The 17,847-nt window shown below is 46.3% G+C and overlaps 1 protein-coding gene across 10 annotated transcripts in view; it reads right to left on the bottom strand.

Moving 5' to 3' along the window:
• The window catches only part of HIVEP3 (HIVEP zinc finger 3), a 207,924-nt gene that overhangs the window by 75,975 nt on the left and 114,102 nt on the right, over nucleotides 1-17,847 (bottom strand). For 7 of the 10 annotated variants that reach the window (XM_072355285.1, XM_072355288.1, XM_072355283.1 and 4 more), the window contains one exon: nucleotides 4,576-4,670. The exons of the other annotated variants lie outside the window; for them this stretch is intronic. The gene's annotated coding sequence lies outside the window, so the exon portion shown is untranslated. The remainder of the gene's footprint in view (nucleotides 1-4,575; nucleotides 4,671-17,847) is intronic. 10 annotated transcript variants of the gene reach the window in all.

Genomic DNA, 17,847 nt, shown 5'->3' with positions numbered 1-17,847 from the left:
CTCTTCCTTTGATAACAGTTCTAATTTGCTTTAACTGTTTTATTTGCTCCGGGGTGACTGCTGTCTTTGAGGCAGCCTCTCCCAAAACGCACAGTAAATGCACTGTAAATAGGATCAGAATTAGCCCCCAATTCAACCCCCTGCTCCTATCCCAACTGCCACTTCAAAACTGGACAGTCTTTCTGATCCCAGGATCCCAACAGCAGGCACAAATCTTTGGCAACTTCACAGAAACAAGAAATCATCATTCCCCTACGACAGCAGCAAACACAGGATCCTGGAGAAGCATTGTGTGACAAGCTGACAGCAGAGCTGCACCCAAACGTCCTGTTTTGCCTCCTTCATCATGATAAGCTTCTTTTTCCATTCTAAAGAAGCACGCTGTGAGCAAGCAGTGATACTTTCCTACCACTTCCCATGCAGCAGTCTTTCCTTTCCTTACTGCTTCTTCCAGAGGGGCGGCAGAATTGCCAACTGCTTTGGTGCGATGTGCTGCAGGTTAATGCTGCGTGCAGCTTGGGTGGTGACAAGAAGCCAGGAGGTGCCACCAAGATCTGAGTGATGTATTCATAGGAGAAGGCAAGGAGGTGGAGGTTCATGCACCCTGCCTTCAACATGGCTGGCATTTGTATTGCTGTCCTGAAGGTGGTAGACTGGAGATCACTGTTCTTGAGAAATCTGGTGTTTCAAAGGCACTTGACTTCAAGAGAACCACTCCGAGATCCCATCACCCTCATGGATGTAAGAGACTTGTGGTTATCAGCATTTGTCTCACAGTATCATAGAATTGTTTGAGTTGGAAGGGACCTTTAAAGGCCATCTGATCCCACTCCCATCCGTGAACAGGGAAACCCACTGCTCCATCTGGGTTCTTTGGTCCAGCTTGACCTTAGGTGTCACCAAGGATGGGGTATCTACCACATCTCTGGGCATCTCAGTAGTCTGTTAAAAGGATTTGAGATATTCCTGCTCCTTGGATACCTTTGGCCCTTTCTCCTTGCCTCTCCTTCACTCCTCACTCATCTTTGGGCACACCAACTCCAGGAGATGACAGGTCTTTGCTTTAGGCAAGAGGTTTCTCTGTGAGGTGTTGAGTTGGCTGGCTGGGCAAGGAGAGGCCATGACATAGCCCAACAAAGACTCGTTCTTCTTAACATTACAAGGAGAACAAGCCTGACCCATGTGCTCCAGCAGAGAAGCTGCTCCCAGCCCAAATGCTGAGATACCTGATGACAGTGTGGGAGGGCAGAGTCATCTCCTGCTCTCTAGATATCTCTGTGATGCTTCCCTTCACCTCATCTCATACCATTGGCTCTTGCACTTCTCCCCTGTAGCTCTGAGCTCATGCAGTAAGTTTTAAATATCCACCTTGTTTCCCAGAGAAACCACCTCCTTCCACATTACTTCCCTTGGCCATTATTTGTCACTGTATGGCATCAATTCTCAAAGCACTGTAGGATGCTCTCCATGTGCGGAATGCATTGTGTTAGCTACCAGACACCTACAAGAAAGAAAGCTTATCCAGTGTTCAACATGACACTTCAGCCCTAAGGGAAAAGCCAGCTACTGTAGAGCTAATGCGATCTTCTCAACTACAATCAGCAACTCACCAACGTTGCCTCACCCTGGGGTAGAACTAGTAAAGCTCATCTTCTTTCTATGAATCATCCTAAGAAAACAGCCACAATTAAACTATAAAACACTGCTGCCACAACGCCAGCTTGAGTGGGACTTTATTTTTAGAAGCAGCTTAAAATAGAGTGTTATTACCTGGTTAAAAACATCGCCTCTGTGTTTGGGGGAAGGCTGCCACAAAGGTGACACACGTTGCCATGCAGAGGCGCTTCACTGCATGCACCAGGAAAACCTGAAAATACAACACATATGGACCCCTGGCATGGATGGTGCTACAGCTGGTTCCTGGCACAGGGAGATGAGGACATCCTTACTCAGCTGTCTACCAAAACCCACCATGGATCATCAGATCTCTGCCAAAACCAAATCCCTGTCCACCCTGCACCTTCCCATGTACTTTGCCTTTCCAAGAGAAATGGAAAAGTCATCAATGGAGACACTGTTGGATCCCAGGTAGATGAAACGCGGAGGATACACCTCAAAAACAACAGGTTGGCTGTGAAGCCAAGCAAGAAAAGAAGAGCTGAATTAAGATGAAAGGGAAAGCGGGTGTTGAAACCTTCCCATTTAACTGACAGATGGGCAGAACACCTTAGGAGTGTGGGGAGGAAAAGGTCTCATGTTCAGGGTTATAGAAACCCAAAATCGTCTTGATATTTTGATTGAAAAGTTCACTTTTGAGCAGTGAATAAATGCAAAAGGAAAACAGAGGGATGAATCTGATGGAAAAGTGCCTCATTTGTTCGATACTGCTCTGCAACTTTTGCTCTAAGCAGGCACATGTGGGCAAGCACATATGCGATGCCCTGCAGTTTGGTTATGTGAAAATCTAAACAGCTCTTCAAAAATGGAAAATAGCAAAAGAAAGAAGCATTAAAAGAGAGAGAGAGAGAGAGAGAGAGAGAGACAGGAAAAGCAAGTGGCTTATGCAAGTGAGAATAGCTATGATTTTGGGTGAGACACACCAGTGGAAAATTACAGAAAGAAATAGCTGCGTGTGAGATGGGGCAAGGATGCAACACAGACAACGGTCTGGGTCCTACCAGGAGATCAAAAGCAGAACCAGGCTGCTACCAAAAGGGGGGAGATTTGGTATGAGCATTGAAAAAAGGAGCAGCAAGAGAGAGGAATTTGGGGTGAGGACATTGCATGGGAGCAGTGGGGGGCCACCCCTGGATGGGCAGTATGGGGATGGCGACAGTAGATGGATGTAAGAGGAGATGGAGAAGCAGTGGCTGGGGCTAAGTGCTGGAGACAACGTCATCTCCCTCAAAGCCATGGGTTGATATATTGCACCATGTAAATGAAACCTAAAATATTACTGAAAGTCTTAGAGGTTTTGAACAAAACTCTTTAGACGTGTTGCTTTTACAAATAAAAGCCAGACAGATAATAATTAATCTGATTAGGGTTACTGCAGTGGTAGGAATCACTGACTGCTACAGTAAGCAGTTCTTTTCCCCACACCAGAAAGAGATCCCTTTGTGCACCTGCTTTTAACACCACCATGCTAGATAAAACATCCACACATAATTCAATTACAGTCAGGAGAGATTTCATCCACTCAGTGAAATGCAATGAATAAACACAAAATCATTCACATTACATCCTCTCTACGGGGATATTTAAGGCTTCTTCTCCCATAGTAGAGCAGCTTTATGTAGTCAGTGTCCTTGAAAACACCACACTGCAAGTCTGTGTTCACAGAACTCTATTTCTTCTCAAGTTCTCCTAACTTTGGGTAAGACAGATGACAGAGGAGGGGATGAGAAATCAGCATCTCTCATCCAAGCTCACTCTATGAGCTTAATGCAAGTGATGCCCTTCTGTGCCTCAGTTTCTCTCTTTGCAGCACACAAGTGGTATTTCTGAGCCTGTGACACAGGGGCAGGAAATCCTCATTCACATCACATCATTCACATTACCCTGCTAGGTGCTCTGCCCCTCTGTCAGTTAAATGGGAAGGTTTCAACACCCGCTTTCCCTTTCATTTTAATTCAGAGATGAACGACAAGAGCTGTTCCAACTTAAACTCCCAAAAACAGCAGATGTCAAAGAGGAGGTGAAGTATGAAACCAAGAGCTGCTCTGACAAACACATACACTTGTGCAGCTAACAGCTAAACCCAGCTTTATGCTCTTCCCTTGCAAGGAAACAAGACACAACCTCTTGTCTGAGCTCATTTGCTGCTGATCACCTTTGGGCTCCCTCCACTGTTTCTGCTTTAATTTCTGATTTGTTGAATGCTGACAGCTACAGGGACATACGCAGTGTCTGCGCCTTCTCTTTGTGGTCTCTTTGGGCACCATCTGGCTCTGCCCCTTTCCATTATAAATACAATTTTGGTCCATAAAGCTCCATTTATAAGACTCCACGGAAAACTGTGAATCCTGGGGTATCTCCCTTCATTGAACCACAGAATCACCGAGGTTGGAAAAGACCTCTAAGATCATCCAACTGTCCAATGTGTCCCACTAAACCATGTCCCACAGCACAACACATAAACGTTCCTTGGACACATTTGCCACCACCAACACTGCGGCTCTTTAACCACCAACGGCTGCACAAAAGGGGTGTGAACAGAAGGTGGGTTTTCCACGGAGAAGGCAAGAGAACAAAAATGCAACAAACGCTCAGGAGAAAGCCAATGTGCTGATTTTGTGACAGCACAGATCTGCTCTTTCAGCCTCCCAGCCCTGCATGAAACCCACACTATTCAAGCATCGCATGGGAAATCAACATATTTCTCATGACAAAACATCAAAGGGGCTGATAACATCTCTCGCACTGGGACACAAATCTCATCATCCCATGGAGCCTCGTTGCTTTTTGTACCTCTCACAAGGCACACACAGTGCTGGACATGGGTGTCCTGGGGTCTGTCCAACACAATTCATTGTTATCAGAATGGGTTGCAATGACGGAACACGGTATGCTTACTAAAAGTGCTGCTGATACCAGGCTGGGACGGGCTGCAAGTACTTCGGAAGCCAGGATTAGGATTCAAAATGGTCTTGGTAAGGAGTAGAAATGGTCTGGAAAAAAAAAATAAAGAGAAAAAAGAAAAAAGACAATTCAGGAATGACGGGTGAACAGTACCGAGGCAGGAATAATCAGTGACAAGTCAAAGGGGGAAATAACTAGCAACCTGCAAGGATCTTTATAATTATGGTATTTATTTATTTATTCTTAGGAAATGGATCTCAGGATTCCAAAGGATCAACGAGAGAACCAGAGTTGGATGCTATTGGGTTGCTGCTGTATGACCAAGCATCACTCTGCCATGCGCAGAGAGGGATACTGCTCACCAGATACACAAAGGGAAGCACTATGGAAGTCCTGATACCAAACACTGCATCTCAATAGAATTGTAAAGAAGTCTCAGTGTGGACAGCAAGAATGATGAGAGGCCACGGAAGCACAGACTGAGAGTGGTGCAATCTCAAAAAGACTCTTGGGAAACATTAAAGTATGCTCAACAGAGGTCTAGCTTGAATATCCACAAATGCCTTGCTTGTGGCTGTACATAATAGGATATCACACTATTCACATCTTTGAACAAACCTGCCTTCCCACGCAGCATGCAAAGTATTTGTTCACAGGTGAAAGACTGCAACGTGAGTGCCAAAAGCCCTAATTACTCCTAAGGAGGAGTAACCTGCACAGAATGAGATGGGTCTGGAGAGGGAGGGGTTTGGTGGTGGGTGCAGGCACTTCTAGCAGTTGTTCTGTACCTCCCACAACCTGGCAGGTTGCTCACCTGCAAGGGGCTTGCATCTTCCTACTGTCATGTTGCTCTTCTACCACTCAAGCATCTCTAGTTATAAAGAACCACCAAAATGCCACGGGAATAACAGACAGCCTCGTGTCTTGCTGATGCATAAACACTTCAGCAAGTCTGTGACAAGCTGAAGCTCCAGGTTCTATCCCAATATAGCTGGGGAGCATCCTATGAAACAGACAGGTTTCCACTGAAAAACTGTATCAATCTGAACTGAGAGGCATCTGCCCCATCCGGGCTGTGAACACAGAATATCAGATTAAAAGGAAAAAGGGGGGAAAAAAAATGCAGCAGTTCAGACACTTGAGATAAAGGAGCTTTTATCACCCTCTCTAACGAGGCCGCGTGCTTTCTATCTCCAGGCAATGACACTGTGCAAGCAGTTTGAACACAAATTACTAATTCATATCCCTGCCACACACTGAGCCAGGGGAGGGTCAGGGCTCTGCTGCCCTTCTCCTGCTTCTGGAAGATGGTGGCACTGCCATCAGTGCTTGGAGGTCACTGATTCAGCTGCCCTATGGCAGGTGCCTTCATGCAGGGAAGGGCCTTATTTTGTGTTAAATAAATGCTTGCAAAACCTAGGGGAAAATAAATAAAGAAAAAAAAAAAGCATACAAATATGAAAAAACAATTAAAAAAAAATTCTATTTGAGGTTAAAAGCAACTCTGTAAATCACACAACTGCTCCAGCACAAAGATGCCTGCAAACCTCCTTTGCAATGGCTCGCAGCCATTCCCGATCATAGAGAGCTGCTTTCTGACAGAGCTGTAGCTCTGCTTTGCTGCTGCTGGGACATCTCATCTCCCCAGCAGTGCTGCATCCCAAGCAGACACATGTCATGATGCTGCCCATTAATTGAGAAACTGAAAGCACCTCAGGTCTCTGTGCAGCAGCACTGAACAAGAAGTAGTGATGCACTGCTTCTCAGGGGTGGTGCAGCCCCGAGTTAGTGAGTTTCTGTCACTGCTATTCCTCCTCTAAGAGGAAAAACAATATTAAAACAAAATCCACCATTTCTGTGCTATTTCACCCAGCTGACAGGAAAGAGCTGGAAAGAACCATTGCTTCTGAGCTTAATTACATCCGATGCTTCTGAGGGTGAGGGAAAAGAGTACTTCATGAGCCAAAACCAAAATGTTAATATATTATACTGCAGCAAGAACACAGCAACTTCAAAGCTTCCCCTCCCTACACCCTCAAGTGTGAAATCAGAGATTTTTTTCCCCCCAGTAATGCTTTTTGCTCATTTCCTGCCTGGCTCCATACTCTTCTAACAATGAATCAGGGCTAATTAACATCAGTGTCAAGATTAAGATCATGTCTAACAAGGACTTTCTTGTCATCTTGTAGGGAATTAAACTAATGATGGGCTGACCACACTGCTGACTTGGGCTAACACCCTCCACCCGTGGGGAGGCGGTGATCCCAGGAGAAACCAGTTTGCCCTTGAGAACAAATCCTTGCTTTTGGGAAATGCAGACCATCTCCCCAGGTTGGTTCTTTGTTTTCCACGCACCTCTTATAAATCCATCCTAACCGTATATTTTCACATTCCTAGGGGAGAAGCAAGAAGCCATCCAACAGTCTGAAGCTATAGTGTGAGGTAAGTGAGATGAACTTCAAGCAAGAGATCCTGCAAGCCACCAGCAAGGAGAAAAAATGAAAACCAAGCCCAGCAACATATGGAGTTCTGAAATCAGTGATAAGCAGCTGAGAAGAAACTTTATCTGGATTCCCCTCCAAATATAAACCTCTGACCTTACTAGGTTCCATATTCTCGTATGGTCACAGAATCACAGAACCATGGAATGGCTGGGTTGGAAGGGACCCTAAAGGTCACAGAACCATGGAATGGTTGGGTTGGAAGGGACCTTAAAGACTGTAGAACCATGGAATGGCTGAGTTGGATGGAATCTTGATTCAGGTCACTCATCAACTCAGCTATGAACTTTCAGGTACACTGTATGAGCAAGACAACTAGAAGGACTTGTCTATCTCATCCACTGGGCTACTACAGTCCATATCAAGTGTGTTCAAGGAAAAGGTGGTGCGAAAGGGTTGGATGCACTCCCTAGAGGAGACACAGACAGCCCAGACTTCACCAGGTAGTGTTGCTATGGCCATGGCTTCACTTGAATACCCATGGCAAATCATCAGCCCGCCCTCTTTGCTCAGGTTTTGTGTACACACATGAAATGCAATGTTCTCAAAAGAAATCTTCTGCTGTCAAGCATGACACAGTGTCTACAGAAGTTCCCCCAGCTATTCAGTCATCCTTCGCTCAGCCCTATCAATAACAAGAAGAAAATGGTTCACGTGGCACATCTCTGGTGCTTGTTGGCTTTCTATGGTGTTTTAGAAGTCTTTCAAGGCATTAAAAAACATGACCATAGCCTTCATCGTAAAGGATGAACAAAGAAGCAAAGTGAGGCATGGGTATGCACTTCTCTTCTGCAGAGCAAAAGCACTCTGCTGAACCAAAGGAAGTGGGGCGAGACTATGAACTGAGATTGAACCAGCAGTTCATGGGACTTGAGACAAAAATCAGCGATAGGAAAGAGGGTCAGAAACAAAACATTCTCCTTGCAGAACTCTGGTCTGCATCGTGTAAGTAGTTATTGTGAGTAAAAACAATAAGATGGCCAAACTCGTGTCCTAGGCTCACCAGGCTAAAAGACCCTTGCCTAATTTTGGTCGAGATAAACACATCTCTGCATTGTATGTGCTAAAATGCTACAGTAGGTTCATCCTGCTGGTCAAGAAGCTCCCATATGTCTGCTATTGCTCTGTGCTACTGCTCACTTTCTTTAACCTTCCCACCCAAAGGACAACACAAAAGCAGAACCTTCAGCACAGGGCTGATAGGTGATTTTCTATTCCACTCATCTCACAGAGCCTGTTTGTACAGAGCAAAGCTGGGCTGGTTAGTTGGTTGGTTTTTATTTTTCCTTATGGCAGAGGAAAAAAAAAAAAAAGTAACAATTTTCTTCTTTGCACAGAAGTTCTGCTGTACTTTGCTGGATGACACACCAAAGAACCACAACTGCACAACCCAGAGGAGACATAATGGCTGATGTAAACGGAAAACAGTGCAGCAAAAGGAAGTCTTTCTGTAAGGCAATTACTTTGTTCTTTCAGGGGCATTTTTTGGGGGGAGGATGGGGTGTCTTCTTTCCATAGAAAGTTTCCACTACTGTTATTTAAATGAAACTTGCATGTATTTTTGGCCTCAAACCTATCAGTTTGCATAGCAGGAACTCTGCTGAAAGAGGAGAAAAACAACATATAACTGTGCATGGTTCCGGGTTCCCAGGTCAGAAACCTGGAGAAAACAAGAGGAATTCCCAGAAACCATCAGCAAGTCATTTTCTTATACCCAAACATGGAAAAGAGCTCAATGCCTCATGTAGCAAAGCCACTGGAGATGCTGTAGGGGAAGACGCAGCTGCAATATAAGAAGTGCAAATGTCCCTGCACAGGTACACAGGCCTTCATGGGGTGGGACAAAGTCATGCAAGGGTAGAAATGAACAGATAGTGGGAAAACTCTGCACAAAGAGTCATCCCATCACCTGGAACCTCTCAAGGCTGGACAAAGCTCCCTGCACTGTTGGGTTGGAAACACTGCTGATCTTCCCCACCATCTCCACTGTGGGCTCCAGTAGACTCAGACATAAGGAAAAGTACCATGCAAAAGGAGCACAGCATGGGGGCAGAGCTTCATTTCTAGTTATCACTCCAGATGATTTGGGGATGTCTGTGCTTGACTCTGTGAGTGCAGGTGGCTGCATACGAAAGCAGCTTTTGCACTGGCAGTGTGCAAAGCACAGCCTTGCTGTACAAGCCTTGCAGTCCACCTTGCAGCCGCCTAAAGGGGTTAAATAACACAGCGAGTGCAGGTTTCTGGTGGAAAAATGACTCACAGGAAGGATGGCAACAATGCACTGCTATGAAATATTAAACATAATAGGTCTCACAGCCCCAGAATGAGAGAATAAGAAACAAGGTAAGTGGACCTGTGTCTTTCTCCCGGTTCTCAAAGTCACTAATGGCCCTCTGGGTTTCTGAACAGACGTACTGCAGGTACCACATTTTATTCACTGCAAATTATTGCCTGGCATTTAATTAAAATTTTATTGTGGCGATTCCCATCAGCTCTCTCCACAGCACCAAATGGACTGAAGAGAAAAGTGGTTCTTTGGAGTCGACGAGCCCAGTTCATCAATAAAATGCCATAGATCTGAAAGAGGGGGGCAAAAAAAAAAGCGTGTGGTGAGAGGTTTGGTTAATTTAAGGTTTTTCCCTATATGGAAGCCTTGTGCAGCCATTCCTGGCACTAATGTCTCGTCAGAAACAGCTGAAGAGCAGCCATGGATCATGGTGTTTGGTTTGGCTTATTGGGGTAATGCAAGATTCCTTTAGGAAAGAAGGAGGTAGAGTTCCTATAGATGGAAGGGATGAAGAAAATCTATCCCATGAGAGTATGGACACAGTGATCCTCGAGCCAAACAACGCAGCCAAAGAAGGAAACATCCACAAAGCTGATGCTCCATAGCATCAGACTATCTGGTTTGGGACACTGCCCCAGAAATCTCACTGTCCTACCAACAGTTGAGGTCATTCTTGATCCTTCAAAAGAGCAGTAAAGAGGCCAAAACCAAGACCAAACATTCTTAGCTGCCCATGCAATTAGGAAAAAAAGTGCACTCCTGGCACCTGCAAACATCTGCTGGAAGCTCTGAAGCAGCAAAAGCAGTTTCCATGCCAAACTGTGAAGGATCAGGGAATGCTAAGAAAAACAGAAGCAACTTCTCTCTGTCCACAGCCACCAAGAAACGGAGGAAAAAGAGACTTACACCATCATCAGCATCAAGGCCAGAATGGATTAACACCATCACCTGCCCTGCAGCTCAGAGTACTGGGAGAAACTCAGCTCTTTGGGCTTATAATAAAGATGCTCTGAAAATCTGATGGCAGCACCTCAATGGAGTCTGGGGGGTTAACACAAAGCACAGCTCTGCTCCAAACAAAGCTGCAAACCCCCTTCCTGAAGTATCTAGTGATGCTTTTCCTCCCCACACAACTACTCTGGGAAGGCAAGGGAGACAGAACGAGAATGATGGATGCAAAATTAAAAGCTCAGTTAATAATTAATTGATGAGGTCATCAAATTGGACGGATCTGTCCATTTTGCTTTCTCTGCTCTCCTGTTAACCAGGCCAGTGGTGGCTGAAGTGCTCCTGGAAGGACCATCATTCCTGCACGCCGCTGTCCTGGGTGCCATATAATCAATAGTAATAAATCTCTGCTGAATGCCATAAAGACTTCAGGAGCGTTAAGCAAACAGAATGCCTCCAGAGATACCAAAATAAAGTGAGAGGAGGGTCTGAGTAACTTATTAAGGTAATCATTAAAATGCATGCTTGTAAAACATCAAATATGTATAGCACAGACAAAACCTCCTTTCCTCTTTCCGGTATCAGCCCCTCCACAAACGAGAGTGAAAAAGAGCACTCTTAAACACCACCAATAAAACACAGCACAGGAGAGGTAGCAAGCCCATCACCTGCCCACCACAACCCTTTTCTTTCCCCTACACATGCACATGTCCTCTGAATTTTGTTTTCGATGATAAGCTCCCTGAAAACAGGGCCATTTTTTCTGATATGTGCAATTTCTGTCATGGGATGGTTTGGTTTGTGAGTAAGTTGTAAATGGGAACGACCACAAGTGCTCAGACTAGAAGAAGTTTGTCCCATGGTTGATGTATTTATTGCAAGGCTCGTAGCATCCTCCAGAGGTGGGCTGCTGAACCAGGTGATCTCATGATGTGTTCCATGCAGCAGTGGCATAATCCAGCCTCTAGACTAGGTCAGAGGGATAACAGCCTCCTGGTATGTGAAAACAGAGGAGAAATATGGTCTGATCCCCAAATCCTGACCCCAGGAACAGGCTGGAGGTGGCTCGATGCCACCAGCACTGGGTCCATTCCAGCCCCTGAGTAAAGGGAGCCCTTATGAAACGCGTATCACAGCCACTTGCTTAATACATTTCTCCCTAGAAGTACTTACAGATTTTCCTTGAAGAACCCCCAAGCATAACAGTTTCCACAGTGATTACAGAAAAAGCAGCAGTGCCAGAAATAACACTGCTAAATGGAAAACATCCCCTGCACTCCTCTCGCACACGCACACACCCATGGAGCACGGCGAGACAATTCCTCGTGGCGGCCGATACCGCCCTGGGCAAATGCAAACAGAGAAGGGAATTGACTCAAAATATCACCTTCTGATGGCACACCGAGTGCCCTTACACATGCAACAACTTGCCCTTGAGTTGCAGTATAATCCATGACCATATTCCACATGGAATCCGTGACCATATTCATCGCTTCCCAGCGATGACACTGAAAAATACTTTGCCTAAGTGGCCATTCTGGATGCCATGCAAAGCAGTGAATATCAGAGCTTATCTAAAGTCTCTCCTGTCGGCACTCACACTCACTCATGCTCTGCTCTGTCCTTTCAGAGGGAAGGGAAGGTGAACAGCATCCAGCTTTGATTCTCTGTGATGTGTTCTATGCTTGACACAGCCAATGGACACATCCACAGTCAGAAGCTCCCAGAACAAACACTACGAGCAAGACCCATCTCAGTTCAGCAGGAATGGGATTTGAAGATTTCTGTTACTTCAGGTACTTGATTGCCTTCATTTCTGCCTGTTTACTTAGGAAACTTTAAATGCCGCTTTAACATTTTAGCATAGCGTTTCCTATCTGCTGAATAATTCTGATTAATGCAAATACGAACACAAAGTATTTCCTAACATTGCACAAATCCCCACCAGTGGATGACTGATCAAAACGTGAAGGTAGGGGAACATGTCTATAGCAATGACTTACAGGCAGAATCAAAAAGCAGCTATATTCCACGGAGACCATAAGGCAACCAACACCTCATCTGGGACTTTCCCTTCGCTTCTTTAAAGACCTAAAACCTGCATAATGTATAATAAAACCAACACTGCAGGCTTTTTCTTCGGCAGAAAAACAGCACAGCGCTGCCTTAGGGTTACGAAGAAAAGTTTGGTTTGGCAATTATGGTTTCAGCCTTCCACACTTTGCTCTTTCTGAACGCAAATGAAGCCATTTGATGCAAGGTTGGAGAAGGCAGCAAGGTGTTTATTTTAATAAATGCTCCTCAGAATGCACTGGAATGGGTTGCTCAGAGAGATGCCCCATCCCTGCAGGCATTCAAGGCCAGGCTGGATGTGGCTCTGGGCAGCCTGGGCTGCTGGTTGGCGACCCTGCACATAGCAGAGGGCTGAAACCAGATGATCATTGCGGTCCTTTCCAACCCAGGCCATTCTGTGGTTCCATGAAAAAATGACCTGTGTGATAGCACCAACCAGCACAGTACGCTCATGGGCAGTGAGTCGTTACCATTGGGTGCTCCCAAGGTGGAGCTCCCACATATGTTGGTCTGCTCAGAGAGCACAGAGAAGGTCCAAGGCCATTGGATTCCATTTTGGCAGATTCTGAGGTAGCTGCTGAGCCACCAGAGCTGAAAAGCAACAGTTCCTTCTGTACCCATGAGCCATAATGGCGAATCTCCACCATAATGTGCTTTCAGAGTTATTTGTAGCCACTCGCAGCAGCATGAAGCACTCAGAATATTATTAGAAATAGTGTCCATTTACTTCTACTTAGCATTTTTTGCACTGGTGGAAAAAACTCTGTGGCACTTTACAAACTGCTGCGGATGGAGTGTGGCAACGACCCTGGGAGGGAGGGAGAATATTTTTAACCCCATTTTACAGAAGTGGGAACCGAGGCACAAAGAGATATTGGCCCGAAACACTTGTGAATTCTTACAGGTCCCCTTCCAGCAGAGATCCTCTCTTCCAGAAGAACCGTGCGCTTCTTCCAAGCTACAGTGGTCGCACTGTTGTGCCCCAGCCAATTTTCTCATGTAAACACAGTGGTGAAATGGTGGGCAGAGTAGTTTCTCTATGGGTTTTGTTAATATTAGCCTGAGAAAATCATGAAGGAAATACCTAAGCATGGCGTGCAGGTTTGGGGGAGGTAATTAAACGCACAGCTTGACTTCTCTTTCAACCCAGAAAACTTCATGTTATTCTGTATCTATCTATAATGCTATTTTTGTACTTGGGTCAGGTCTGACCTCCCACTGCACTGTTTTGTCCAGAAGTCCAACACCCCACATCTTCAAAGTGAAGCCAGTTTTGTTTCAAACACAACCAACACTCTATTTACTTCTTTAAAACAAGCAAAAGCCCAACAGATTTATGGTCAGCTTGAACACACACAGAAAGGCTTTATCCTGTCCTTCCTACCCTGATGTCCCCTACAGGCGTCTCCCAGTTTGGACCAATACTTGAGCTGGGATGTCAGGACACTTCACTAATTCAACTGAAGAAACCCCTTTGATATTTCTACTTTTGCTGAAAGGAATCACAGCCAACAGCCCTTCCAAGGAGAACCACTCCAGAAACACCATGCAGTGCTCAACCTCCTGGAGGCTGCATCTCCACAAGGACCAGGCATCATCTCCATCCTTCAGTGCTCATCCTCCTGTGGGTTGCATCCTTCCTCATTACAAGCCATCTGATTACCCTTAACTTGCTCCTTTCCAAGTACTGTGAAACATTTAGATGCTATACTAAGGGACACGGTCTAGTGAAGAAATATTGGTGGTAGGCAGACTAGATGATCTTAGAGGTCTTTTCCAACCTTAGCAATTCTATGATTCTAACACCCAATGAGGCCATAAACCCTCCAAGGGGGTTTACAATACAGCGGCAATAGGGTGGCACCTGCAAATAACTGTCCCATTCCCAGCTCACAGCTCAGTCCACAGAGCATCCTGCAGCTGCTCATGTGTTACAGGTGGTGGAGGCTATTCCAGTGCTTACTGAAACGTGAATTTCATCAAGCTCACTTGTTTGTTTGGGTTTTTTTTTTTTTTGGCTTATTTCTATTCACCTCATTTTAGCTACACTTTCAGTTTTTCTAGATTCTTAACTGATATTAGTAAATGCCCCCAGAAGGGAACAAACCCAGGAAAACTGAATATGGTGCAGGAGGAAACACAGGAAACCCGTGGGCAGCTATTTAAAGACCCAGCCATGCCTCATGGAAAACTCTGAAACACATCCAGGCAGTGACAAACCCTGCAGCTCCAGGTCAGTGTCTCCTTGGGGTCCCCACGGCCCCCATACAGCACACAGTGGGGCTGAGCCTCTTTTCTGCACAGCCATAAGACAAAGGGTCCTCCTAAATCCCACAAAAGCCCCTAGGACCACTCAAATACAATTAGTGAGCCCTACACCCTATCACAAATAGAAACCATTAGTTCACCTTCACCAAATCATATGGCCAGAGACTGCACCATTGCTACCAGCAGCAACACAGATCTGTGAAGCATCCAACACACTTCTTACCTTCATACTGTACTCTTGAGCACATGCCCAATCAAGCCTTTGGCTTATCACCCTTTTACCCCAAGGACATGCCCTACCCCCAGCTGGGAACATAACGAGTTCAAAACTCAACACCACCTGGGTCTCTCCATCAAAGCAAGCAGCACCCACATTGCTGTGGCACTGCCCATAGAATTGATTACCAAGAGAATAACCACACACCCTAAGGCAAAGAAGGCTGTTCCATGTCTCCACGAGACTTCAACCCACCAGTAATTCCTATGAACAGTGACAGCAGGTGGTTATACAATTAAGGGTTGTGTCTACTTTGGGCCTTTTGAGTTCTATAAAGTAGTAAACTTCAGGAGAGCCCATCTGAGCAAGGCAGTAGTTGGATTTCCATCTGGAGCACAGCAATAAGGACTTCAGGGAACTACGACACTTTAACCAGGTTTGCTGGGAAAAGGGCCAGGCTTAATTTTTTGGGGATTCTCTTGAGATTTCCCCTCTAAACTGAACCACCAAATGAGGGATCAGCAAACCCCCTCCAGGTCTTGATGCATCTGAGAGCAATACTGCCGCAGGAACCCAAATCCCAGGTCTGAATGCAGCTGGATCTAGCCAAGTTCTGACATGCTTCACCTTCCTGCCTAAAATCTACAGGTCTCGTAGTAAAGCAGAGCAAAATAACAGAAACCCCAAAGCCTCCCAGTGCTGCAAAGCCTAAATAATGGTTTAATGAACAGATGACCCTCCAAAGTCCAAGGGAGGAACAAGGGAAGGGTGGGATAAATGGTGTGGGAAAGACGACCTGGGATCTGGAGACCTCCTGAAACTGAAAATCTCATTAGCACAAAAAAAAAAAAGGAATTTCTATCATCAAGGTACAATACGGCTTCCCACCATGCTGGAAGGGCTGTGCAAAGAAAGGAAGGCAAGGTAGGGGATAACAGAGGTTTATTGCACGTTTACTTTCACCAAATGCTTTTTGAGTGACTGAGTAATCCCCTTTAACGCAGGCCCTCCCCACGCAGGGCTTCCTTTGATGCTCATTAAAAGGTTCACCTTATGCAGGATATGGAAAGGATTAAAAAAAATAATAATATTAAATCCCCATTCTGATTACTGCGCCAATTATAGAAACCGAGATCCCAGCTCAGCATGCAAAGCCAGTGTGAGGGAGACCCTGTCCTGCAGGCCAGCAGTGCCCGCTGCAGCACAGGGAGCACTATGATGGAGGAAATGCCCATGGGTTGGCATGGGGGTAGTGGAAGGATGCAGCAGTGCAATGGGGAGGATGGAAAACAGCAGAAATGTCTGCCCTGCATCCTCGCTGGCTGCATGTCCCTGTAGAGCTATAAGGATCTCCTAACAAGCAGCCTTCTTCAACTCAGAGACAACGCTGTTAAACGTATATTTTAAACAAATAACTTTCCAGAGCTTCTTTTTTCTTATCCCCCTCCTAAGTTTGAACCCTGTGCCAAGAAATGAAATGCTCCAAAGCACTGCTGCAGAAATGGCAACTGCTGAAACACTTCTTGCATTCACCGTGTGTAGCCAGACGTGGCCAGGAGGCAGCAGCAGCCTCAGCAACCAGGGGACCTGGGGGAAAGAGACAAAAGGAGCCTTCCAATGTGGCTGGGGGCCACAGGCATGACGTGGGCAGGGAGTTCCCATGAGCCCCTCGGTAATCCCCCAGAGCCCAGGGACAGCAGTGCTCACCCAGCCCAGTCTGTTTCCCTGCTAGAACAGCCCAGGGCAGCTGGTCCCCACGGCTCTGGAAGTGCTGCTCCCAACAGTGCTTTCGTTGTCAGCTTCTGAATAAATATTGTTTTCGAAACTGTTTCTCATGGGACTCACCCCACGGAGTCCCCACATCCGCTCACAACCACTGCAGGGCGAGCACTGCCCAACTCTGATGGCCGCTGGGAAGAGCTGGCTGTAAGCCTGAGATCCTCATGGAGAAATGAGGGTTAAAGTGCTCAGAGCGAACGCGGTCCTTTCCTGATGCTCCAAGAGCATCCCCAGGAGAGGAGAGGGCCCTCAGAGACATTTCTTAGGGGGATACAGCACAGGTGCTGGATGTGTCCCATGGGATGCAAAGCTCAGAGCTGTGCAAACAGCGCGGCAGCAACACGTCCATTAATGAACCCAGAACTTCTGGAAGGCTTTTTTATTTGATGCAGTTTACCCGAGCCCTCCACAAGTGCTGTTTTTCCTCTCCTTAGTGACTCCTCCAAGGGCTGAGCACCAAGCTGCAAGCCCTGGGAGAGGGCTGCTCTGCAAGCCAGGACTGCATGTAACCCTACAACAGGATCCCTTCACTGAAGGATGCATCCTCAGCATAGAGGGAAGCAGCTTCCCAGGAGCTCTACACCAACAGCAGTGTGCAAAGACCAAGAAGCAATGGATGCAGCAATGCTCACTGCCATGGGAGCCAAGCAAGAACCAAACATCCCACCACACAAACCCCACCTGCTCTTGCTGTGAACGCACACTGACAGCACCCTGCACATTTTCCCTACAAAACTCCAAAGTTTCCCAAACTGAGACTGCAAGAAAACCACACCAGTCCCAACAGGCAGCGGATGGCTGGAGCCCGGTGGAACCAGAGGGTGTCACAAAGGACAGTGGGGGACACCAAGACACCAAAGTTAAAGCTGACTCTGCAGGCTGACACTAAGAGTCTTTCAACAGCAGGGAAACCAAAAGCCTGTAAGCTGCAGGTGATCCCCAGCAGCAGAGCAAGGGTTGGGTTTGTGTTGCTCACACCATCAATCACCGTGGCAGCTGCCCCGGCCACTTCCACTCACCGCAGTGGAGCTGGGTAGAAGTACCAGGCACCTTCATGACACTCAGCCAATTAGCACCAGAATGATGTAAAAAAAACCCAAATTAATAATAATACACCGTGCCTTTTTCCGGAATAACAATCCACACATTTGCATAGAGCAGCTCAGCTCGTGGCTGCGTTTCTGATCGCACCT

This window comes from Excalfactoria chinensis, chromosome 22 (assembly GCF_039878825.1).
Source record: "Excalfactoria chinensis isolate bCotChi1 chromosome 22, bCotChi1.hap2, whole genome shotgun sequence".
Taxonomy (NCBI): Eukaryota; Metazoa; Chordata; class Aves; order Galliformes; family Phasianidae; genus Excalfactoria; species Excalfactoria chinensis.
The sequence above is the reverse complement of the archived record's forward strand: the minus strand, read 5'-3'. Positions and strand labels throughout refer to the sequence as shown.